Source organism: Protopterus annectens, chromosome 2.part2, assembly GCF_019279795.1.
Source record: "Protopterus annectens isolate FY-2018-M chromosome 2.part2, PAN1.0, whole genome shotgun sequence".
Taxonomy (NCBI): domain Eukaryota; kingdom Metazoa; phylum Chordata; order Ceratodontiformes; family Protopteridae; genus Protopterus; species Protopterus annectens.
Genome location: NC_056730.1, coordinates 768,620,630 through 768,646,610, shown reverse-complemented (window position 1 = coordinate 768,646,610; position 25,981 = coordinate 768,620,630).

Below are 25,981 nucleotides of genomic sequence, written 5' to 3'. Positions count from 1 at the left end.
GAGGAAACTGATGAGGAATAAGGTGAAGTCCCAAGACTGGAAAAACTCCCTTATTAGCCTCAACAAATGGTTGAGATCTCTCATCAAATCCTCTAAAGCTAGCTATGAAAACAGAATTGCAGCAGATAGTAAAGACAACCTCAAGGCCTTCTATAGTTATGTAAAGAATCTCCATGGCAATACCCAGATTTGCTCTGAGCTACTGAACAATGGTACCTCCTATACCAAGCCAACAGATATTGCAAATATACTGGCGGAAATATTCAGTGCTAACTTTACCCCTCTCTCCCCTCAGAAAGGGCCAATCACAATACCAGTAGATTGCCAGGCACCCAGTATTACTGCTGCATAAGTTAAAACAGCACTGTCCAAGGCCAAAAATACAGCTTCTATGGGACCTGACAGGATCCCTGGCTATGTTCTACATAAACTACAGAGTGAACTGGCACCTCACCTGTGTGCCCTGTTCAGTCACAGCTTCACCTCAGGCTTTGTCCCTACTGAATGGCGCACTGCTGCAGTCATCCCTCTCCACAAAGGAGGAGCAACTACAGACCCCAGGAACTATCGCCCCATTAGCCTAATGAGTCTGATATGCAAAGCTATGGAATGCATCATCATCATCATGGACTTAATAAACAAGGATATAGGGAATCTCCAAACTCTGGATCCTACACAGTTTGGTTTTGTGAAGGGTAGCTCATGCCTGCTCAACTTGGTAGACTTCTTTGAGTCAGTCACCAGAGCTGTGGATGAAGGTAAGGTGGTTCATACAGCCTACCTTGATCTGGCCAAGGCCTTTGATACCATTTCCCACTCAGGAATCATAGAAAAACTTACTAAGCTAGGCATCAACCCCTATATCACTAGGTGAGTTGCAAACTGGCTCACAGATAGAACCCACAGTGTGAAAGTAGCTGACTCTAAGTCAGACTGCTGACCAGTCTCGAGTGGAATCCCACAGGGTTCGGACCTGGGTCCTCTCCTGTTTGGTATCTACTTCTCTGAAGTTCAGGCCAATACAAAGGGATTCTGGCTGACAAAGTTCACAGATGATTGCAAGTTGGGAGCTATTATTAACTCCCCAAGTGATGCTGACATCCTACAGAAAGGCCTCAATGAGACCAACGACTGGTGTCACAACCATGGCCTTAAGCTCAATGCCAAAAAATGTGTCTTCATCCCCTTTGGGAAAAACCTGGTTCCCTTGAATTACCACATTGATGGTGGTCCACTGAACACAGAAGGTGTTATAAGAGATCTGGGAACACAGGTTGACAGCAACCTCTTTTTTGACCACCACATTGCTACCATGGTCAGAAAGTCCTTCTATGTGGCACATCTCATTACTAAGGGTTTTTCATCCAGGAAGAAAGAGGTCATCATCTCTCTCTACTCTTCCCTCATTAGGCCAATCATCGAGTACAATGCCTCATTTGGCATGTACCTCATTAGACAACTGGAGAGGCCACAAAAGTACCTCATAAAGAGGATCCTAGGCCTTAAACACTTGTCCTATATGGACAGACTCAAAATACTCCAACTATTCTCTGTCTCATATCGCCTACTTAGAGGAAATCTCTGCTTGACTTACAAAGCCATGTCTGACCCAGCTCTGATAGAAATGATACATCTAAAGAAATCCCAATCCCTCCGCACCACATGCGCCAGAGAACTCAACCTCATTACCACAATCAACAGAACATGCTGGAGGGACAGGTTCATAACTCAGAGACTGCCCATGCTATGGAATAGACTTCCCATACATGTCAAACAGAGCACCTCACTGGCCCTCTTCAAGAGAAATCTTGATGAGTGGATGGGAAATAGAAAATTCACCCTGGGGCTCTACTCGACAGAGGCACTAGGAACTAAGGTTGGGTGGCACGATGCCAGGGTAATCCTATTGTATAGGCATGTAAAGGCTCCAGGGCCATTAGCCTAGTACACACCTATGAAACTACGAACCTATGAACAAAGGAAAAATGTTATATATCAATTCTGGCATTGCACAACAAAGGGACAAGGGAAAATTCCCTATACATCACTGAAATCTGATCTTGCAATATGTACAGCTACACATTTATTATTCAGTGAATTAAGACTCAACCAAAGTCTGTCACACATTTCAAAATAAGAAAAAAATCAGCAAATAAAAGTGATATTACACGTGTATAATATAAATATACACATACATTTGTATGTATGTTTTTGCGATATCTATATCATTCATAAGTGAGTACAACACTAACTGTTCTAAAGGGCCATTTTAAGCCTAGCCAATAACCTAAGGTCAGAATCAAAACCTGTAACTTGTCTCTATGAGATGAAGACTTAAACCATTACACCAAACCACCCCAAATGAACCCTGACTTTCCACATGAGAGGTAGAGATACTCACCACCATATCAATGAGGAAGAGAGGTATGACTTATGAAAGACAACTATTTATACTTATTATTTATAGCCTCTCGGTATCTTACTATTGACTTTTAACCTTTACTATAGTTCTATATTTTTCAGTTGTAAGTAGTTAATAAACAGCACTCTTAGGAGACAATTAAGGAGCCTAGCCTACGCTCCCAATTAAACCAAAGCACTGTTTGGTTAAGTGACTTGATCATTATCATACAGCTGGCAAAAAAAGGTGGAAATATTCAAACCCTATTCCTTTGGCACGTGGAGTAGGTCATTAACAAGTCAGATCATTAGTCCGCTGCACTAAGTGACAGATGTATTTAATAACGGCCTACTTTTAAAATATTTTTTGTTAATGATGCATTTTCTCCTCTTTTCCAGCAAAAGTATTTAGTTATGTAGCATGTATTTAATTATTTATTTTCTTTTGCTTAGGGATCTAGTTTGCTATGCCTTCTTTTCTTTAATAGAATATTTCATTGTCTTTCTAATGATGTTTTTATTTGATTTTGCATATTTTTGCCCTTAATATAATAATTAACAAGTGGGTTACAGATGATTAAAGTTATGCATATTAATGTCATTAATTTTCCTCATGTTTTGTGTTTTTATGAATGTCAAAAGGAGAGATAATTATGTATTACATCCATCCTTATCTGCCAGGGAATCCTGGATTAATAAGCTGAGGAGATTGTACATCAGCATGGAATATTAAAAAAATTACATGCCTTTCTACATAATTGCATATCAGGGTTACCCTGAGTAACTATTCAGAAAGGCAAGGAAGCCACTGATTTTGCTGTTTCAGTCTTATGTTGTTGTGTCTTTCGGCTTTTCCCGGTTAGGGGTCGCCACAGCAGAACTCTGGTCCGCTAATGATTGGCAGTAGATTTTTACGTGCTGAGTTGCCGGCCCTGATGCACAATCTTCAACGAAGGTATGCCCATTCACGCATGTCTCCTTATGTAAGGTGAAATAATCCAAATGTTATGATTTGCTGTCATGGTGAATATTGCTAAAAGATATGCATTTATGATATGTTTACCCTTTATCTGTTCACTGTTTAATTTAGGGTTATGCAGTAGAACTGATGCTTTCTTGAGTTTGCCTTATAATATTTAATTGCTAATTATGCAAAAAATGTAATATCTATAGGATGTATAAAGTATAATTACAATTATATTCTATTGTCCAGTCAGAGAAAACAATATAAGTATGCTGATTGCCTATATTAAAGTGACTAAAAAGATCTCCATGTGGATATTAAGTAAAAATATATACATTTCAAGGTGCCATGCTAGTTTGTTGAAAGTGTACTTAGAGAAGCAGCAATGTTGTTCTTTAAAAAAATTATATGAATTCCAGGGTAGCCTCAACTCAAAAAAGTTTCATTTCTTTTTTCAAGCTGTGCTGACCTCAGAGCTGATTATAGTAGTTTTCTGGTGATGTAAGTGTAGGCATGCAATTTCCTTCCATGTGGAGTGGTAGAGGGATTGCTTTTGCAAAAAAAGTAGTGTTTTTTTTTTTGCTTTTCTCCATTACTGCAACATTCAAGGAAACAGTTTCAGAAAGAAAGGTTTCTGTTGCTTATGTTTCTGTTATTTTCTGGACATATTACTGACCTTGACTCACATTTTAAGTAGAAAATATACATAGAAATGTAATTTCATGGATTTATTTGGCTCTCATATGCATGGCTGAGGTGAAATTTCTCAAGCATCAGTAGCACAAAAAAAGATGCATGGAATAATACTGAATGCTATTTCCCATAGGAAATCATTGCCTGTGCAGTTTTTAAGTATGCACCAGCAATAATTCCCTTGTTTTGGGAGATTTTTCTCTTCTTTGGTTTGGTGTGACCATGGAGCTGGTGTATAAGTTTGGAGGATATGGAATGCTTGCCCCCCTGAAAAAAAAACAACTAAAATTATTTGTTTTACTCTTTTAATTTTTGGACATTTGTTTTGCTGTTTTCATACACTGACTTTCAGGAAGTCAGCATTTCACAGTGTCACTGTAGAACTACTTTTCTTTAGTCCAATGCACAATATACAGATGATAGGCAATATGTGTCATAATCATTACTAATCAGAATAGGAGAAAGGGAATTACTGCAAGGCAGAGACCAAACAAGAGAGAGAGAGAGAGAGAGAGAGAGATGCAGTACTACAGATTTTTGAAAGGCAATTGTCTTCATAGAGTTTTAATAATTTATATATTTAATGATCCTTTTTATGTTATATTTCTTCTCAGTCACATTGAATACTTATTTGTTACTGTCACATAATAAAATGAAGATTTGCTTAGTATGGCAGGCAATATTTGTTTTCTTAAATATTAATCTGACCTAGCTTTTTTGTCAGCCTTGAGACACAGAGATATCAAGGCTGATTTTATTGTAACTTTGCAATTCTATTTAGTTACATAACAGATTTATGAATTCATGATAAGTGAGTAACACTGGAAAGAAACATTTAGATCTGAGGACATGAATTAGAAAATGTTTATAAATGTGACATATTTCAGGCATGAACCTAAACCTAAAATCCCTGATAGTTCCCTTAACCTAAAACTCTATCTGCCTCCCTTACCCTAAAATCTCATATTGCTTCCTAGACTTAAAACTCCAATCCCCTCTCTAAACCTAGTTTTTCTGATCTCTTCTAACCCTAAACTCCCCTCCTGCCCCCTAAGGCTAAAACTGCCCTCCAACTCTCTGTCCCCAAAATGTCTTTTCCAGTGTGTAACCCTAAAACTCTCTTCCTACTACCTCACACTAAAATTCCCTTCCGACTCTCTATATGTAAATTCCCTTCACAGCCACTGCATGAAACTCTAGTCATCATTCCCATCCCCTTCCACTGTCTCCTTACGGCTGCTGGGCCCAGATTCGAATAATGTTTGTGGGTAAGATGCTGCAGCTGCTCGTCAGAACTCACATTCAGCTTCCAGCATGAGCTGCAACATCTGCAAGTTACAAGATGTGAGAGTTCCTGGCTTTGAGATAGTGGTCTTCGAGCAGCTAGGACTCGAGTGCTTATAGGAGAACTCATTTTTATCTATGTATGCATGCATGATAATGGCATTATTTTATGTATGTATGTGTGCATGAATGTATTCATTTATTTTTGTTTCCTTTTGCCAGAATCACAATACAAGGCCAGTATGACAGCCCAGTACTTTGTATTAAGTTTTTTTCTGGTTTAATTTCTCAAAGTCATTTGGGTTCTTCATACTCTGACAAGAATGAACCCCATTTCTCAATCAAAGTATGGTTAATGTTCATGAAACTAGTACTGTTTCAGTCTTTGATGGTAGCCAGACGTGTGTAGCGCCCAAAATGTGTTCAGAACTGACTCCTTCTACAATTCATACATAGTTACATGTACTGGTAACATATCTAAGTACGACTGTAAATTCTTTTTTATAAGACCCTTTGCTCCTACTACTGTTGGAACTGTTTGGTGATCCTTCTTCCACACTGCCCTTGTTTTTGCCTGCAAATCCTGACATTTTATGATTTTATCTCTCTCTGTATGTCAGACATTGTAATCACTGGGTGTAGCAATTTCAATGATCAATGCTACGTTTGTCTTTTTTTATGGACTACTATATCTGGTTTTCTCGTATCTATTTTTTGAACTGTTGGCAATGCATAATCCCATGTGATATAAATTTCATATTTTCAGTAGTGCTTTATGGCTCATGTGTAAATTTTGCACAATCCTCAATGCAACAGTCTTAGGATCATAGGATCATAGGAGGTTACTAGGCTAATGGCCCCACAGCCCTTACAAACCTATCCAAGCTCAACCCGTGTTCCAAAGGGTGTCTGGTTCAAGCAAACACTAAAATCAGCACCTATTGCCCCTGTCCACAAGGGACACACATGGAACCCCCATGGTGAATTTCTGGTTGCCCATCCAGTCATCTAAATTATGCTTAAAAAGGGCCAGTGAGAGGCTTTGTTTATTATGAATAGGAAGCTTGTTCCAAAGGTCAGGCAATCTCTGTTAGACAAATCTGTCTCTCCAGCAAGTGCTGTTGATGTAACATACCAGGTTAAGGTCCTTTGAGCGAGTGACCTGTGTGCCATTTTACTTTTAAATGTGCAGCATTTCCATTAAAGCTGGGTCAGAGATTGCTCTATATGCAAGCCATAGGTCACCTTTGAGCAGTCTGTATGACACAGAGTAAAGTGAAATGATTTTGGTCTGATTGCATAAGACAGATCTTGAACAGTCTGAATTTTCTTTGTAAGGAACCTTTATGGTCTCTCCAATTACTGCAAGTGTTTGGAAAAGAACATACCAAAGAGAACATTGTACTTCATTATTGGTCTGATGAGGGAAGAGTACAGGGGGGGTTTTAACCTTTTTTTTCTGGAGGCAATGCCCTTACTTATGAGATGAGCAATATAAAATGCCCTTCCTACCACTGTGGAGACATGGTAATCGAAATTAAGGTTGCTGTCAACCTGTGTGCCCAGATCTTTCACCACTAACTGTGTGCTTAGGGTATTGCTATTGATGTGGTAGTTTGCAGCAATATCATTCTTGCTGAAGGGGATTCTGACATAATTAGGAGTACCAATGATTGCTCCCCCTTTGCTGTCATCAGCAAACTTTGTCAGCCATAGTCCTTTAGTTTTAGCCTGTACTTTGGAGAAGTAGATTCTGAATATTAAAGGTCTCAAAACCAATCCCTGTGGAACACCACTGGTTACAGGTCTACTGGAAGAGGTGGAGTCCCCTATTTTGACTGTATGATTTCTATCAGTGAGCCACTTCGCAACCCACCTGACAATATATGGGTTTCATACCCAGCTGGGTGAGTTTATCCATGATGCCTGAGTGGGGGATTGTGTCAATGGCCTTGGCTAAGTCCAGGTAGGCTATATGCACAGATATGCCCTCATCTAGGGCTTTGGTGACTATCTCGAGGAAGTCCACCAAGTTTAACAGGCATGCTCTCCTCTTAACAAAGCCAAACTGGGTGGGGTCAAGCACTTGGAGATTTCCTATATCATTGTTAATAAAGTCCATGATGATTCATTCTGTGGACTTGCAGATAAGGCTGGTCAGGCTCATGGGTCTGTAGTTCCCAGGGTCCATGGATGCACCCCATTTGTGCAAAGGGATGACAGTAACTGTTTTCCATTCCACTGGGATGATGCCAGGGCTTAGGCTGTAATTGAAAAGCATGCCCATTGGTTATGCTAATTCCTCATTTAACCCATGTAGAACACAACCAGGCATGCTGTCTGGTCCCACAGAGGCTGTGTTTTTGGCCTTGGAGAGGGCATTGAAGACCTGTTCCTTGGAGATACTAGCTGGGGGACAGGTGATAGGGATGCTTTGGGCTATACGTGTCAGGAAAAGGGGAGTGAAGTTTTTACTGAACTTGTTAGCCAGCAGGTTTGCTATATTGACAGGTTCTGTATATATAGCACCATTAACTATGGTACCAGCAAAAATCTGAACCTTACCTTTGAGGTTATAGATGTAACTACAGAATGCCTTGTGGCATTCTTTCTTTTGTTTTTTTTTTGCATATTCAGTTGCTGTCTGATTTTTGTTTACTTCTAGTTTGGATTCCATTACTGCTTGACACCGACATGCTTCTGCTAAACTAAGCAGGGAAGTCATCTTAGATTTGTTCTTTTCATGTTTCAAAATTTTCACTATGTTTGTATCTGGTGAGGTCAGTAGATATGTATGCAGTCCTACAATTGCAGATCTATACATGCACTAAATTTCAAGGAGGCCCATACCTGCTTCAGAACATATATAATCTCGGTACACACTAATTTTTATATCATTTGAGAAATATGAAGCATTTTTCTTGTTTTCCTGACCAACTGATCCAATATTTTTGGGGCCAGTCAATTACCCCAAAACTGTAAGTTAGAACAGGAAGAGTAAATTGTTTTGTAGCTTGAACTTTTTTTCCCAGAGGTCAGGGCTGTTCAAAGTACTAATTTTAGTCTTCTAAAATATTCCTTACTGAGTTGTCTTCATCTTTGCTCATGTTTTATTATTGATCCTTCATCAATTCTTAAATATTTATATACTCCCTCTTGCTCAAATTCACATTTGTCAATACTAAATGACATTTTTATATCTTCTGAGGAAGTTTTGACCAATTCAGCTTTCCACATCTGATGAACTAGACAGTTTTATATCATCCACAAAAAGGAAATGAGAAGTCTTTACACTTTGTTGTTGTCTGGGAGCCATATTATAACCATGAGCTAATGTATTAAGTAAACAGCTTAATGGGTTAAGGGCAAGAGAAAAGAGGAATGGAAACAAATAATTACCCTGGAATATTCCCCTTTGAATATTTATCCCTGGGATAATAATTTGTCCATTATCATGGCATAGCTGCAAAGTGGTTTGCCACTGTTTCATGGTCACTATAATGTAATTGACCAATGTAGGCTGTATCTTATACATCAATGTAGGGTGATTCTTATACATCTGTAAGCATTCCCTTATCCTTGAATGTGGGATGCAGCCAAATGCTTTGTTGTAATAGATTCATAGGTTTATAGGTGTTTACTAGGCTAACCACCACAAGGCCCTTTCAAGCCTAGACATGCATCCCAAATTTCTGACAAGTTCTGGTACGTTTGATAAGTGTAAGCAGAGTCTTGGTAGATGAATTGATTACAAGCAGGGGCCTGGGAGATGAACCATTTACAGTCTACCTGTGTCCATTAGAGACATAGATGCAAAACCAGAGATGAATGTCCTGTTCCCCATCCAATTGTCCAATATACACTTGAATTGGGTTAGGGAGGAACTCTGTTTCACATGCATAGGGAGCCTGTTCCAGAGACTGGCTAGTCTTTGTGATACATATCTGTCTGTCTAGCAGGTCCTATTTATACCACCTGCAAAGTTTAAGTCTTTAGAATGGGTAATTCTGGTGCTGTTTGCTTTGCTGATATGAAGGAGGTCTATCAGAGAGGGGTCTGACAATAACACAACCACAGTCCAACACCAAACTAAAACAAAAAAACAACAAGACCAGTGTCCAGAACATGTTTAATAATCCTCTGACATCTCGGCTTTAATACCTTCTCAGGAGAAGCGGTCTGACAATACCCTGTATGCCAGGCATAGATCTCCCTTCAACAGCCTATAATAGACAGAATACAAGGATAGGGCCTTGAGGTGGTCTGCATAGGACATGTTACTTAAGCCTTGTATTCTTTTAGTAAGGAACCTCTGTGGACATTCCAATTGTTGGATATGACTGGTTAGGTACAAACCAAAGGGGGCATTGCACTCAGTGATAGCTCTGATGAATGAGAAATGCAGTGGAACAATGACTTTCTTTGACACAGATGCAATACCATTTCTTTATAAGTTGCGCAATATAGAATGATTTTTTCACTAATGTAGACAAGTAGTGGTCAAAGACCAGATTAATATCTATGTATGTTCCTAAGTCCCTGACTGCTGGGTCAACTGTATGAGATGTGTTGTCAATATGATAGTTACCAGGACTGGATAACTTCCCAAAGGATATCATTTTGCTTTTCTGGGCATTTAGCTATAGTCCATTGCTCTGACACCAGTTGTTTGTCTGTGTCAACACTTCCTGGATAACATTTGTGTCAGTGTGGGATTCAATGACAGCTCCTAATTTGCAGTCATCAAATTTAGTCAGCCAAAGGCTATTGACATTGGTCTTGACTTCAGAGAAGTAAATGACAAAAAGGAGTGCTCCCAGGACTGATCTGTGAGGGATTCTACTTGTGACTGGCCTCTTTGTATTCATGCCATACTTAGATTCTTCCCATTTTTACAATTCTCATTTATGACCTTATTTAACAACAAATGGTCCTTTGTTTCATATGACTTTGTTTTGCTACCCTTTTGTTCTATTGCCGTGATTGAGTTTTCTTTTAAATGAGTATAAACATTGTCAGCAACAGTTCCAGTATATAGTTTATACATCACTGGAAGGCAAATTATTGGTCTATAGTTTTTAGGATAGCTTGCAGGTTCACTCTAAAGGAGGAGTATCATTTTTTCCTGTTGTTAACCAGGTTGATGTCTGTTCAGGATGCATATACAAGAAGTTCTTACTCAGGGCTAAATCTTCATGTAAATGGGGTTTGGTAATAAGCCAATTTGTCCAGGTACATCTTCAGGTGGGGGTTAGATAAATATAGTAGTATGAATTAAGATGGTGGGGGGGTGGAAAGGCTTAAAATGGGAATGAGGAATGATGGGGAGGAAATGAGGTAAGGGTAGGGAGGGACTTAAGGGGTTTAAGCAAGTGCGACTGAGTAAGAAATCACATTTTAGTGTGAACTTGCTGAGACAAGTTCTATGTCCTGACGTCTTGTAGGTATTCGGAACATAGGTAGGCCATGGGAGGTACTGGATGAGTACATTTTTTTTCTCCTTCTGTGGGGTTTTGAGCCTCCTACATATGGTTACTTTTGGAGACCTGGTCATGAATTACTCTGAATAAATAATGCAGCTTTTGCAGTAATACATGTCTTATTGCATGGTTCAGGTTCTAAGATTGGGTTTGCAGTGTCGCTGTACTGCACTCATCTGGTTTACATGTTTGGAGTTGCTTAGCTTGAGTAGTTGTGGGTGCGATTTGATTCTTTAGAGGCCCATCAGTTGTGATGCTTGAGGGGTCTGTAGGGATTCTAGCATTGCTAGGAATGGCAGCAATGTGGAGTATGGAGCTGATCTGGAGTGAAAGCTGAAGCATGTTGGGTAGACTAAGGTTTTGCCCTTGATTTCTTGTTACTGCTGTTGTTATCTAGTGCTAGCATATAGGACTGATGTGTTTATAAGTTGCTAAGGAGAAGGGTTTGAACCTTCTTAGAGCAGAAGGTGGTTACTGCTGGAGGATGTTTTAATTTTGCTGCCTCAACCTGGTCAGGAGTCAAAGAGAATTCTATTATGGTGCTGCAGTGGAATGGCTGTCCATTCCCCCCATTGAGCTGCTAAGGTTGGTTTTTCAAGGGTGTCAAGATTGAGCATGTGGATTGTGCTACTGACCGTTATGGGGGAGGGTTGATAAGCATGGGCCAGTGGTTTGCGCTTGCTATCCGTATTAAAAAAAAAAAAAAAAAAAAAAAAAAAAGATAAACTAACATGAGGGAGCTAACAAGAGGGAGAGGTGAAGCAGCTAGAAGGCAGACAGGGGATTTCAATAGGTCATTGGAGTGGTTTTCTTGGTAATGTATTCAAAGGGAAATGTTTTATTCTCAAAACCACTGTACCTCCTCCACAAAACTGTAACAAGGAAATCAAAGCACCTAGGCTTGGCTTGAGGTTTATAATTTTTGGCCGGTGAGGGTTGCCCTGTTTTAGGCTTTTGTTTCCCCCATTGAGACAGGCTTGTCCCCAATTCCTGTCCTAAGAGGTTGAGAGGTATGTGTCTTCTGTGGTTTACCATCATAAGGTAAAGGTAAAGTAGATTGGATGGTCGAGCGAGTAAGTCTGAAAGGAGTGTGGCAACATCCCAATTTTGCAATTGCAAATGTGAATCGCAAAAATCCGGTCCCCTATTTGACCCATGTTAGTACTTGCTTTTGGGTGTAGAGTGGTCAGAAATGTTGATTTCGGTGTTTTTATGACATTCTGACCATTTAGTAATGATGGTAAACCATCTTCTGCTGGGGGGAATTTGCAGTTGGCTTTTCCTGTCCAAAAGCAGCATGTCTGTTAAAGTTGTACTTGGCCAGGAAGGGAAACTGTGTGTGGTGGTGTAGTGGTGTGTGTGTGAGACGATCAGAGAGAAAGGAGGATTTTGAAAAAGGCATCCAGACTTCAACTTTTCCCCATGAAAGGTGTAACGCTTACAAGCCATAATGTATTCTCCTTCCAAATGAGTATAGATAACACCAACAAATGATACATTTTCACAGAGTGTTCAGGTTTTGTCTTTTATCTATGTTCATGCTCATAAAATTGTGGTTCTAGAAAACTGTGGGCAAACTTTTGAGGAGTAAAGTCGGAGAGCAAGAAAAAAAGTGGCAGGCATTTTCAGATACATGCTAATGCTAAACCTATAACTTTGTCAACTTTCTAAGTTGTAAGAGCAATATCTAAGATTGTACTTGTTTCGGGTCTCTGTCTTCCCCTTTGCTTGTGGCTTTGTCTGGATATCTTGTAAGAAGTTGAGAGGTATGGTGGTGTAAATGCTTTAGGTTGTTAGTCCCTTGTGCTGGTCTGAGAAGGGGAGACAATTTTTGGCAGTATGGTAGTTTCCATATTCATTTTTGAGCTGTGCATGTTCAGCTACAGCTACACCATTGGCAGGCTTCATTTGTTCATAGTCGGGGGGGGGGGTTGTAGTACCAAAATATTTAATAAAAGGACGGGAGGGGGACAGGTCATGCCATTTAACTAGAAACTACATAAGAGATGAAGTATAAAAAAATAATTTTAGGCCTTTACCCGACTTTTATTTATGGCTTTGTCCAGATCTTTTGCTCTGAGAGGGGAGAGGTATGGTTATGGCTTACATGCACTTTTACTGCTGCTTTTAGTGGCTGGACTTTGCTTCAGAGTCCTCAGACTGGACAGCTAGTTTAAAGCAGAAAGTAAAACGAGTGGGTTTAGTGATATTGCATTTACCGTATGTACAAAAGGTAAGACTCCCATATTTAATTAGGGATGAAGTGCTTCTTCATTTTCCCACCACTTTCCAAGCACAATCCCTCCTTTTTTTACATATTTAATTTGGGGATGGGGTCACAGGGCTCATATTGAAGGGGCTAATACAGGTGAACCTATGAAAGGGATGGAGTGCTTCTTTATTTTCCCACCACTTTTCTAAGCACAACATTTTTTTCCATATTGTCTCTGCAAGGCTAATGTCATGGGGGGTAAGGTCTGTAAAGCATTCTCCTTTAACATGGGTGCTGTTACAGGTGCCATAACTTGCTCTATTATCAAAAGTATGGAGTGGTTAAAATATTTCTTTACTCTGATTCTTTCTTCTTAAATTTCTAAAATGAGCAATGCTGCCACTTATAATCTGGAACAAAAGGGCGTAGACTGAACACTTACTAGTTGCTATGAAGAAGCTTTAAGAGGTGCATAGCAATTAACTCATTACATCTGAGTGATGCCTCCAGGGGCATCTGCAGTTGAGTCCTACCAATGCCTCTAGGCGTTGAATATTGCTTGTTCATATTTGCATTAATATTTCCAAAACTATGCTATGTACAAGTTTTTTTTAAAAGATTTCATCTTAAACTTACACAGTGGTAAACTCCAACTGCATTAATATTTGATCTCTGTTTAGTACAGGTAAATAGATATTAACTGTTATACTATATTAATTTATATAGATATAAGTTTCACATTCTCTAAATATCTCAACAACCAGGTAACACAGATTAAACTGCTTAGCCTCATGTGAAAGCTCTCAGCTAGATGAATAAATGCTGCTGACAGTGTGTGTGTAATATGGCACAAATAAGAATTGTTGCTCGACATAAGGAACACTTGAGGGGTATGGGTAGTTTATGGAGGTGGTTTACTCTGTGTTTTTAAGTAGCTTAATTTTCAGTGCTGGATACACGTTGCTGTAGAGCGGCTGCTAAAGTGTAGCAGCATGAGTGCCTACAGTCATTATGAAGTTTTGGTTTGTGTGTGCATGTGATTTACAGTTGTCTTTTCTTTTGCAGTTTTGCAGATGGGTAAGCGCAGAACGGCCATCAGTTGGTGGTCTGAGGGAAGTGACCTTGAAAGGTGACAGATGCTGCTGTGATGTAGGTTGTGGCTGTTGGAGCAGTGAGTAATGAAGCTGAAGATCACAAGGAGTGAGCATCAGTATGTGGCCTGAAGGAAGTGGATTTGATAGGTGAAGGATTCTGGTGGGCTGGATGTGCCTGTTGCTAGAGTGGTGTGCAATGAGGTCATAGGTAATCCTACTTTTAGGAGATCATTAAGGCATGTCAGACTTGGAGCAGTTTGGCAGTCTGGGAGAAGTATGGAGGCAAGTGAGACTGAGGTATGTCAAGGGCAGGGTAGAGCACTTTGGGGGGTTGTTTATGGGGAGTTGTGATTTGTCCACAGGTCAACTGGAATAATGGTAAAGTCTCGCTGATACCATTTGACTTATGTTTCAGACTGATAGGAGGAGTTTTGGTACATATATGACTTGAATGTAGGTAGGATATGTGGGGAACTGGGTGCTTCATTGTTTTGCTGAAGTTAGAAAGTGTAAGCAAGGCATAGTTTTGGGATTCCTTGCAGATGTAGGTTATGTTTTATTTTTTTCCCAGATGCAAAGGTAGCAAAGGGAAGGAAAGCTTTGACTGGAAAGGCAAGGATAAGCAGTGGATTAAGGACATTTAGCTTGTGGGCCCTGGAGGCTGCATGTTGCACAGTTACGCAAGTAGTCTTCATGAAGTTTAGTAAGTTGGTGCATTGTTTTACCATTGTAGTGCTTTTCAGTGCATTTCAGTGTGATGGCCCTTTAACAGATGGATAGGGAGGATGATGTGGATTTGCATTTGTTGACAAATGAGGCATGTGATGTTTGGTTGGGGGATATAGGATGGGGGGGTTGGTATATGGAAGGAAGATTGGGGTATTTTTAATATTTGGAGTTTCATGTTACTATGGGGTAAGAGGATCAGATGGAGTTGTTGGGGTTTAGGGTTCATTTTCCATTTATTAATATGGTAGTGGCTAGGGTTGTGGTATTAGTGCAGCTACAATGCCATGATGGCTGTTTAAATGTCTCATTTCTTATAATGGATAGTTGGTGTGACAACAGGGTTGTTATTAAATTGAATTTTGATAGGAGACCTTTTTTGGCCATTATTATATTCATCGGGCACTAAATAGGGCTGCAGTTTGGCATGATGGTATGCAATTGTCTTTGGTGGTTTCAAGTGGCTTTGGGTTTAGTGTTTTGGTTGTCCAGTTGGCCGATACTGACTTGGGAATAATACAAAGTTTCTATTGATAGCTAGGTATTATACAGTGGTTATGCTCACTTATGAGGTTATGTTACTTTAGCATTGGAGAGGGATCAGTGATTTATGTCACCCATTTAGGCAGCTGGTTACTTTGGCTATTTAGGTGATAGGGCTTTGGGAGGTGATGACACTGATTCAGATTGGTTAGAAAGGATTGGGTACACCAAATGATGTTTGGCTTAATGGTTTTAATGGGTGGTTAGTTTGTTGGGTGTTTGGTTGGAAAGAGGAGGAACAGCCTGGTGGGTGGAGAAGAGGGGCAGGCTTGCCCTCTTCTGTTCCCACTGTTGTTGGATGTTCAATTCAATTTGTTGGGAATGGAAAGTGAACAGTTGTAAGATGCTTGATAAGTAAACAAGTGAGCGGAAGTAAGCTACTTATTTGGATGTGTAATTCAATAAATAGAAAATGAAGTGAGTGGTGGGACACTGCTTCATAAGTAAGCAAGTGGGTACGGATGCTGGTTACTGGGTCAGGATGAGCAGGGTCAAGCTGTCCTAGTTCATGTTACATGTATGTTATGCTGTGATATGCCATGTGTCAGTTGTAATCAATAAATATTGGTTAACAAAATTATATTTATGGAAGTTTAATAAAGATTGTCAAATGTCATTCAGTGTGATGTGTTTATTGAAGGGGACCGGGACAAAGATGTTAATACTTTTAGCCAAAAGATAGGTAATGCATCTGGATCTGAGGTTTTTCACTTAGGAGCTTTTCTTAATTTTGTTTCAGGTTCTCTGGCCATTACTTTATCACATTTCATATATATTTTTTAATTTAATTTTATTTTATGTAACATTTGTTAACTGGGAAAGTCCAACTTGGAATGATGCAATTTTCAGCAGAGACCTGAGGAGAAATGCTCCAGATGCATGTCCTGTATATGTGATCTTCTTACTGTTTCTATTACTTCTTCTGTCCATTCAGCATTGTTATTATGTTCCATAGGCTCGTCACAGATATTTGTCTATTTCTTCTTTATTGGTGGTGTTTCTGTCCCTTTTGCTTTGTTTCCCAGTTCTCTATAAAACTTTTTTGCATCATAAATGAATTGCTCATTTTGTTCTTTTTCTTCATATTTATCTGTGTATCGTCTAATTTGTTTCTGCCTATGCTGATATCTTTAGCTTATTATTTGCAATGGTATATGATAGATCCTGATCTGTTCTAATCCTGTGTGCTGCTTTTATGACACCTATCTTTCTAGGCATTAAGGCAGTGTGATGTCATCCATGTTCGCAGAAATGAAAGTAAAATTAAATACAGATTCAGGCTTCAATGTGAAAACAACAAACATAATCGCAGTGGAACATTATTGTGTTTATTATCATGGCATAGTGTAGCTTTCATATACCAAAGTACATATACTGAATTCAAACAGGTTTCCAAAATACACATTCCTATGCATTGTTCAAAGATATTAGCTGACAAATTAAACATTATTAATACATTTGTATATTTAATATGTGATTACTAATTCAAAATATTTTTGTATATATCATTTCAGATGGAAATTCATAAGCTCTTCATCTTCTGGAGAAAAGGCAAAATTGAAAACAACTCCATTCTATATGAAGGACAAAGCAATAACATAAGAAATGTACTGAAGTAAAACTAAATGACATAATGACTCGCTATTCTGGAGATGAACTCTATTAGTTGCCATTAAATGACTGCTGGATAATTGTTTTATAAAAGTTTGTAATTAATCACAAAAAATAATTATAAATACTACACATGTTTTTTATTTATTTATCTTTTGTTCACCAGGTTAGTCCCTCTAGCTAGTAGCTTATTTGAAAGAGAGCCCGGAGTTGATATTCATGCTGACCAGGAAAAATTTGGCCAAGGTACTGCAGAACTTCCTCGTAGTGTTTTCAATAAGTACAGTGAGATATTTTGGATCCACTTGAGTTACAACCAAGTCAAGGAAATGGCACCTCATTCTAAAATCTCACACAAAAGATGGCACACTTAGGAATGCAGTATCCAGTTGTGCTGGCAATGGAATTCCTTTACGTCAGCAATGGAAAATGAATCCATGCACCAGGATCAGAAAGACCACAGCCTTCTGATCTTCTAGTATCAGATGCGAGTGTGCCACTTGTTCAGAGTCACTGACTCTGTGATTATATGGTACAAGGTATATCTTATTGTATGCTGTGTCTTGTTGATGTTCAGCTAACTGATTGACATTAATCCTGAAGTGCCTCGTCTTCCACATAAGCAAATTTATGAGGGTGAAGGGTCTTTAGCATGAGATACTTGTGGGTAAATATGTTTCTGAAGTTATCAGTAAGTGAGGTCAGCAAAGCATGTGTCATTCAGAAGAACCATACAATAATATGAGCAATGTGGTATACATATTGCTTCTGGTGACACATGGGGTTGTTATTTCAGTTACCATTTGCATAAAAATGAAAATATTTTTATTACATTAAAATGCTGCTCAGTTACAAAATGAATAAACTGGAACATGTTTTACTTTCACTATGCACTACTTTGTTTTAGTGAAATATGGACAATTAGAGCTTTTATTCTCTGTTAAGAAATATTAGTCATTAAGTATGTAATATAAGCATGTTAGAAATAATTAGTAATGTCTTTACATATTATAAAGAAAAATAAGTGTCCCAGACAGTGGTGCACAGCTTACCAGAAAGTCTAGCTCAGTCATTTATATGACCTTAAACTCCTTGGGTCATAGTTGAAGTCACAGGCGTTTCATCTATATATAAAGGGATATGACTCAAAATTGCTTTAAATATGATTGCATGCTTCTGAACCATACGCCAGATAATAATCCAAATAGTCGAAGTCAAAAAAGTCTCTCTAAAAGCCACCAATTTATTTGTCCCAAGACCAACTTCTTCAGAAATAGTTAAATGTATCTACACCAAGTTACAAAATGGCAACCCTGACCTTTAAACTCTTACATTCATGACATCACTTAAAGAGATGCAACATCACTACATATAATGAACATTATCCTACCTCTTTCCTTACTTTAATCATATCACACTAAAATATAAATAAACATTACAATAAAACATACATTAATAAGACACATTTTCTGAAATAACATTAATAAAAAATCAATCATTCTTTAACCTACAATTAACTACAATTTCTAAAATAAATATAGTGACCTAAAATGCATGGATATAACATTTTAGACTAACATAAATGGTGTCGGACAGTCAATGAGGCTACTCTCTCCTCCTCTTTACTTTAATATATATGCTATTTGACAACATGCCATTTAGACCCGAGGCAACATGAAGAGAGAGTCTCAGCTGCTAAAGCAATCCCTTTCCTTTCTAAGGTGATCCATCCATTCCATGCTTTAAAATCTATGGTCAATTGCCATGAAAAATTAAAACCATGCTCAGGGTGCTCATGAATATGTTTAGCCAAGAATGTTCATATATATCAAGAGATAATTTCCCCAGATCTTGTGTTTGTTATTTCTATAGGTAAATTTTACCTGTTGACCTAACTGCTGTAACCCATCAAACTCACTGATTTGCAACCGCCAAAATCTTTTGATGATGGAACTTATTCCTGGAGCATCCAAACTATAGGTCATTACAAACCTCATGGACTGATTGAAAACTGAGAATTATTTTCTGACTCATTATGAACATTCAGTACAGCTCTTCTCTTATGTGTTACCTCCATTATCAGCTCTACCAACATTTCCATTTCCAACAAAAATCAGATTTTCAGATGATTTAATTAACTCGACATCCAAGTAAGTGACCTTAATTTCCTGGTAATCCCAGGTAAATTTCAAAAATTCAGTTGAAATATTCAAATCATTCAGTAAGCTTTCAGCTACCTCTCTATTTCCTTCCATAACGATGAAAATATCATCCAAAAACCTTGTATACAGATGTACCCTCTCTAATATAACTGGATGCTTGAACAAAAGTTGCTTTGACACCTTTTGTCTGATGGTAATATTTCTGATTGAAAGTCACAAGTTACAGGTAGGATTATGTCCCAAAAGTTCTCTCACCATTGAGATCTCCTTGGGGGGGCCCTTACTAAAAAAAATCTCTCTACCAAAATCTACCCACAATATCTTGGGGTATGAAAGATACAAATCAAACCACACTATAGTGAGGAAAACATCACCTGGTTTAAGGTTTATATTCTGTTCGTATCCTAGGGATGCCATTGCTATATAATTACAAATACTCTTATCTATAGACCCATTCATGTACATATCTTCAAAAACTGAAGAGCAGTAACCATTTGAAAGAAATGGGACTCACATGAACGAGTCCAGAAATACAGAAACAAAATGGCTAAAAAACAGACTTGTATATAACAAGTCCGAGGTGGCCATTTCCTAGAATATTTCCTTTTCTCTACTGTTTGGTGATTTCATAGTTGACATATACAAGACTGGGAGGGTTTACCCCACAAATATCTGGATGGTGTAGATGTGTAGATGTCCTTGTACCACTGCAAAAATCAAGTTTAAAGGAGAAAAGCGTCTCCTGCAGTTTCAATATCATTCTCGGTCTTTCAACACTCTGTGTCATGAGTGTCAACATTTCAGTAGGGTGCTGTCTATAATTGCGTGCTTGTGTGGATATCTGTGGTGCACATCTGTGTGTGTGTGTGTGTGTGTGTGTGTGTGTGTGTGTGTGTGTGTGTGTTTTAGATTTCAAATATTTTATGAGTATTGTAAATTTTGTTTTATAACAAAAATAATGCTTCTATTTGAAAACAGTATATGGCAGCATTTTATCATACCTCTAAAAACAGTGTCAGTGATATTATGATGAATAGACTCAACGGACCTTGATGGGGGTGAAAACAAATTGTTCATCATCCACATAGTTTGCAAATTAATCAGACTCAATGAACAGGGAAAGCAGCCTTACAACAAAGCAGAAATGAATTGGTGAATGGGTTCAGTTCATCATTTTGAACCCTGTGCTGCATAGATTCATGGAAAACTAGATTATAAACCACTGAAGCTAGAGTGAATCAGCCAAATTCAAGTTATTTAAAACTATATTATTCTATCTGACCCAAATGTATGCATGTCAAGTGAATAAAATACTGGATCTTACCTGTTGCAGTCAGTACAGCAGCACAGATTACATAAAGAAGCAGAAAAAGACAAAAAAATATCTGTCAGATGTGTGTTAGTCTAAATGTCATACAGTCATGGTACCTAAATCATCTCCAGCCTCCCCATTCCAAGTGAGACAAACTGAGTTTTATTTATATGATACATGGAATGGACGTTGTTTCCTTCAATGAAGCTAAGCAAAATACTGATGATTGCATGACAGAGTAGAATGCTAAAGCTAGGATAGGCATTTCTTCACTACACAATGCAAAAAGGCACTGTGATGGACACTTCAAAGTCCTGGTTTTCTGTTGTGCAATGTTATCTTTGGAAATGATAACATGCAGAGCAGAGAAATTGGATCTATATTGCATAGATGAAAAATCAAAATCTCGAACGCTCATATGAGCGAAAATGCAGGTAATCAAAATTGCTACTGTGGGGGGCATATATTCTAACTCCGAGATCGCACTACAGTGAGGAAAGGGCTAATTTTCTGATCTTCACTGTACTGTGATCTCACAATAGCGATTTCATTTACCTGTATTTCCACTCATATGAGCATTCGAGATTTTGATTTTTCGTCGATCTAATAGGAACCCGAGAAATCAGTACCTTATTCCAGGATCAGTCTTTCAATGCTGCTCTGATATATTACTGGAGCCGTTAGCTTGCTGCTTCTGCTCTTATTTGAATACGACATGTTAGTACTACCATTAATACACAGGAGTTTACATATGGCAACAATAATTTTTCTTTTTCAAAATACTAGGCTATGAATATCAATGTTATAAATCAGGTAGGGGGCTGTAGATCCTAAGCAACATAACTGCTTGTGATTTGCACTCTGTTCCTTGATCTCTATCAAAATACATTTCTAAATGTTTTGTAGTACAGTCTGCAAAGGAAGGGCAGTGAGTTGTTTGCTTTGTTTATATCTCTTCAGCCTCAGTAGTTTCAGAATGAGCACCCAATTAGGCAAAGCACTGAAAAAAATGGAAACATTGCCAGTAATAATGCAGACCTCATATAGAATATCTTCCATTAACTCTGAATTTAGAATAACTGTAAGCTAGCTTGGTTTATGCATAAAGCATATTACTATCATGAAGAAAGTAGTAAAGCAGCACTGTTTACAAATGAGTGATGTTGTGTGCATGATAGCTTCACCGAAGGAGAAATTCTGATATCAGAAATTACACCAAGAAAGGCGATGTTAGAATTATTGGTCTAATGAACAGCAGAGAGAATGAAGTCTCCAGTTCTTTTAACTGAACAGCTGAACAGGTTGTAAAATCTTTGATGAATGAAGTGAATTCCTTGAATGATCAAGACTGTCTCTCAGTTGACAATAATCAGTTGAGACATTTAATTATTAAATTTCATGCATATGCAGCAAAGAGTAGCTTGAGTGTCAGACAGCCATTACAAAGGTTTGAGTCTGTTGTTCAAAAAACTTCACCATAAAGATGATTCCTCACCTGCTGTAGTCAGCAGATGAATACTTTTCTTTCCTTTCACATGGAACATTACAAGATTTTTTTTCAACAAATATTGACAGGTATTAATTGATTGGTTTTAACTTTGTTTCGTATCACTGGTTTAGAGGCAGGCATTAATTGAGGGATGTTTAAATGCCATATGCTGTCTAAATTACTAAATTTCTTCTCTTGGCATTATAAAAATACTGAGGAAGGTTCATTTTTATTTCATTTTTTTACAGTTGTGGATCAGATTAGGCCTACAAGGGGAGCAACTTCTCTTCAAAGGAGAAATCTGAAGTAGTATTCAAAATAGCTAAGAGAAATTTAGCTAGGACACTGGAGCAACTTTCCCTATTCTTTGGAGGTGAGGACGTGAAACATTTTCTAGAGCTGCTAAGGACCACCAGAGGGCTGCTACTGCAGTTCTGGTAGTTTCAAGATGTGGGAGAGTGCAGCAAATATGCAGAGAGAAGCAGAAGAAAACTTACTGGAAAAAGAAGGAGATGAAATAACTGTTAAAGAGTTGGCAGACTGGAGATACAAGTGCTGGTACATTTGATGAACTAAGCAAACCCAAAGGAAGGAGCAGGGCCGTTGTTAGCATTTTGGGGCCCCCCAGAAAATGTCAAGTTGGGGGCCCTAGGCTCTTCAGTCTAAGTATCACCCTGTCACTGCCACCACTCCTAAGCAACCTTTTAGTTCATGCTGCAAAGCTTTTCGGAGTAGCATGCATATAATGACCTGTATCTGCAATGTTCTTACATTATTACATCATGAAAGGACTGCCTACCACACTGTATTGCACTGTCTCACAAAGGTACCTTTACACTTACTTGCATTTAGTTGCAACAGTGATACATAACAACAGCTCAATGTACAGGTCTGGAATTAGGTGAAATGGCACCCTAGGCATTGCCTAAAGTTTTACCCCCCCCCAAAAAAAAAAAAAACACACACATGCTCTCCCCAATCCTCATAACTTGCTATATGCTCTGAAGAGCATTTTACATTTTTCTACAACCTTTTCATCCAATGATGGCTTGAACATAAATTATGATTAAGGAAAGAAATTTATTGATGCCGTTTAGCTTTAGATTTCCTTGCATCCTTTTCACACACCTTTTTTGACCAAGATAACACAATAATAACCATTTTTGGAAATAACTCAATTAAGCAGGTGGCCCTAGAAGTCATAGGGTTATAGATGCTTTTGGATGCATTTTAGACCATTTTCCAAAACATTTAATCCATGGTGGCCTAAACAAAAATCTTGAGTAAGAATAGAATTACAGTCTTATTTTTTTATTTCTTTCAAGGAACATGTAAGTTATTCCCAAGGCTTAAAGTTCAAAGCTGACAAAATAATAGCTAACAATCAACTAAAAAGGCAATTGTTGTGAGGATACACATGTCCGATGTGAGAATATTGCCTGCCTCCCTATCCCCTCCCAAAAAAGACAGAGAGTGCCTATTCATCAATTTGATGTTAGACAGGGATGAAAGCAGAGGTTGAAACTGCCACAGTCATGTAATTCAAGTAACTACTGATATACATAGCATGCCTCCTCACTCCTCACCCATAAACCCCAAAGACAGACACCAGTATACATGCCTGATGTGTGATTGTGAGAAAAGTGAAAAAAAATAACAATTATAGTAATGTATTCCACTTTGTTGCTCCTAAACAGTACACTGCCCCTACATAAGCAATAGTAACCTTCTTTGTCTTCTTTGTACACCTCTGAGGTCTATGAGAAAAGTAAAAGAAACAATGACCATCCTGTCCTCAGCCTAAGCACAAGCTATACTGACCTCCTCTGCACACCTCTAAGATTTGACTGTGATAAAAATTAAAGCAGTAATAACCACACAATCTGCAGCCACCCCAACCCCACCCCCACATAAACCACAGATGCCTTCTGTACACAGACACACACACACACACACACACACACACACACACACACACACACACACACACACACACACACACACACACACACACACACACACACACACACACACATCTGAGCAGGACTGGTTTCAGAATGGATGCAGGTGAGAACAGAGGCCATTATCAGCTTTATCCCAACAGGGTTGTATCATGGCCGTGTTCAGGTTAAAGAGTGTAATCAGAAAATTAACATATTTTTCTCCTCATGTTCTCCAACCAGCAACAGTTTTTGTGGGGCCCCCACATAGTCCAGGATGATTAATGGAGCCCCCTGTATCAGTTTATGCAATCTGGGGAGTGGGGGCCACCAGACTCCTAGAAGATCTCAGTGTCTGAATGTTCTGTGATAATAATTTATGCCTTATTTTGAAATATAATGACTTGTTACCTGCATTTTGTACTGATACCCAGAAGAATGATGTATGGGTTCTGACATTACTGGGTGTGTGCACAGATAAAAATCAGTGCTACTTTTTACACACGCACACACACACACACACACACACACACACACACACACACACACACACACACACACACACACACACACACACACACACACACACAAACCATAGCAATATTAGTTTTGTTCTTATTTCAGCAATTAGCAATACATTGTACAACACTGGTACTGTCACACCAGATCAGTGACTGCTGTTTAACAGTTGTCAAAGAGCAGCAGGGGTAAGTCACTTTTATTCATCTCATTGAGGTGTAATGCATACTTGTCACTGTCTGTATGTCGGATGTCAGGATCCGCTACATAACCCACACACTCAGGTCACTCCACAACAACTACAAATATGACTCTGCATTCTCCATGTTGGTGTGAATGACCTGGGATGTACCTCCCTAGACTACATGAAAAGAGACATGGAAGAGATCTCCGATCTTGTAGCCCAGGCAGGTATGACCCTAGCCCTGAGTAGCATCCTGCCATCACCCAGAATGATACCGCAGTACAAGGACAAAATGATTGACTTCAACAACTGGCTAAGCTTCTGGTGTCATTCTAAAGGGATCCAGTATCTGTCTGCCTGGGATGACATGATCGACAGACCACAATGCTTTGCCAGAGATGGCCTGCACCTGTCACCACTGGGATTCTGGATACTGGCTAAGGCTCTTGTTGCCCCTATTGTGCCTTTTTTAGGCAAGGTTCAAATGATAAATTCACCACCATAACAGGAACAGGCAAGCAAAAACTGAGGGTAATACTATTCAGTGCTAGAAGTCTAAATCTTAAAATGCACTCCCTCAAGGCACTCCTTAAAATGGAGAACATCGATATCTGTGCAGTGACTCAGACCTGGTTCAAGGCACCAGAGAGCACCCCTGCATTACCAGGCTATAAATCATACCACACTTTTCGGCCATCTAACCTGGACCGGAACACCAAAGGCAGAGGTGTGTCCATATTCATTAAGGATATCCACACCTCTAGACTAGTTGCTCAGCTTAATGCATCCAAGGTTATCCAAGTGCAACTACCTCTGGGCAAAACTGCAATCCATATTGTAGCTTGCTACAGATCCCCCACCATGCCCCAGGATTCCCACTCATCTTTTCTTGATATACAAGAAAATATTAGGGTTCAACCAAACACCCTAATAATGGGCAATTTTAACTACCCCACCATTAACTGGAAAAACTACTCATGTACCAACTCCTTCACTCACCACTTCCTGGAATTCATAAATTCCAATGCCCTGGATCAACTTATCAACATCCCCACCAGAGGCAACAATATCCTATACCTAGTCATTACCAACATGAGTGACCGGTGTTCCACACCTGAAGTCAACTCCTTGTTGGTCAGATCCGACCATAAGCTAATCACCTTAGATAGCCATATCCTGCCCCCACCCCTCATTAAGGAAACCACGGTAAAACATTTCTCCAAAGCTAACTTCATGCTTCTTAAGACAGAAGTGGCAAACTTCACAACACCCATGCAGATGGACAATACAGTTACAACTGCTGAATCCTACACAAATGCACTCTGTAAGCATTTACATGAGAGCATGGATCGTGCTATCCCAAACAGA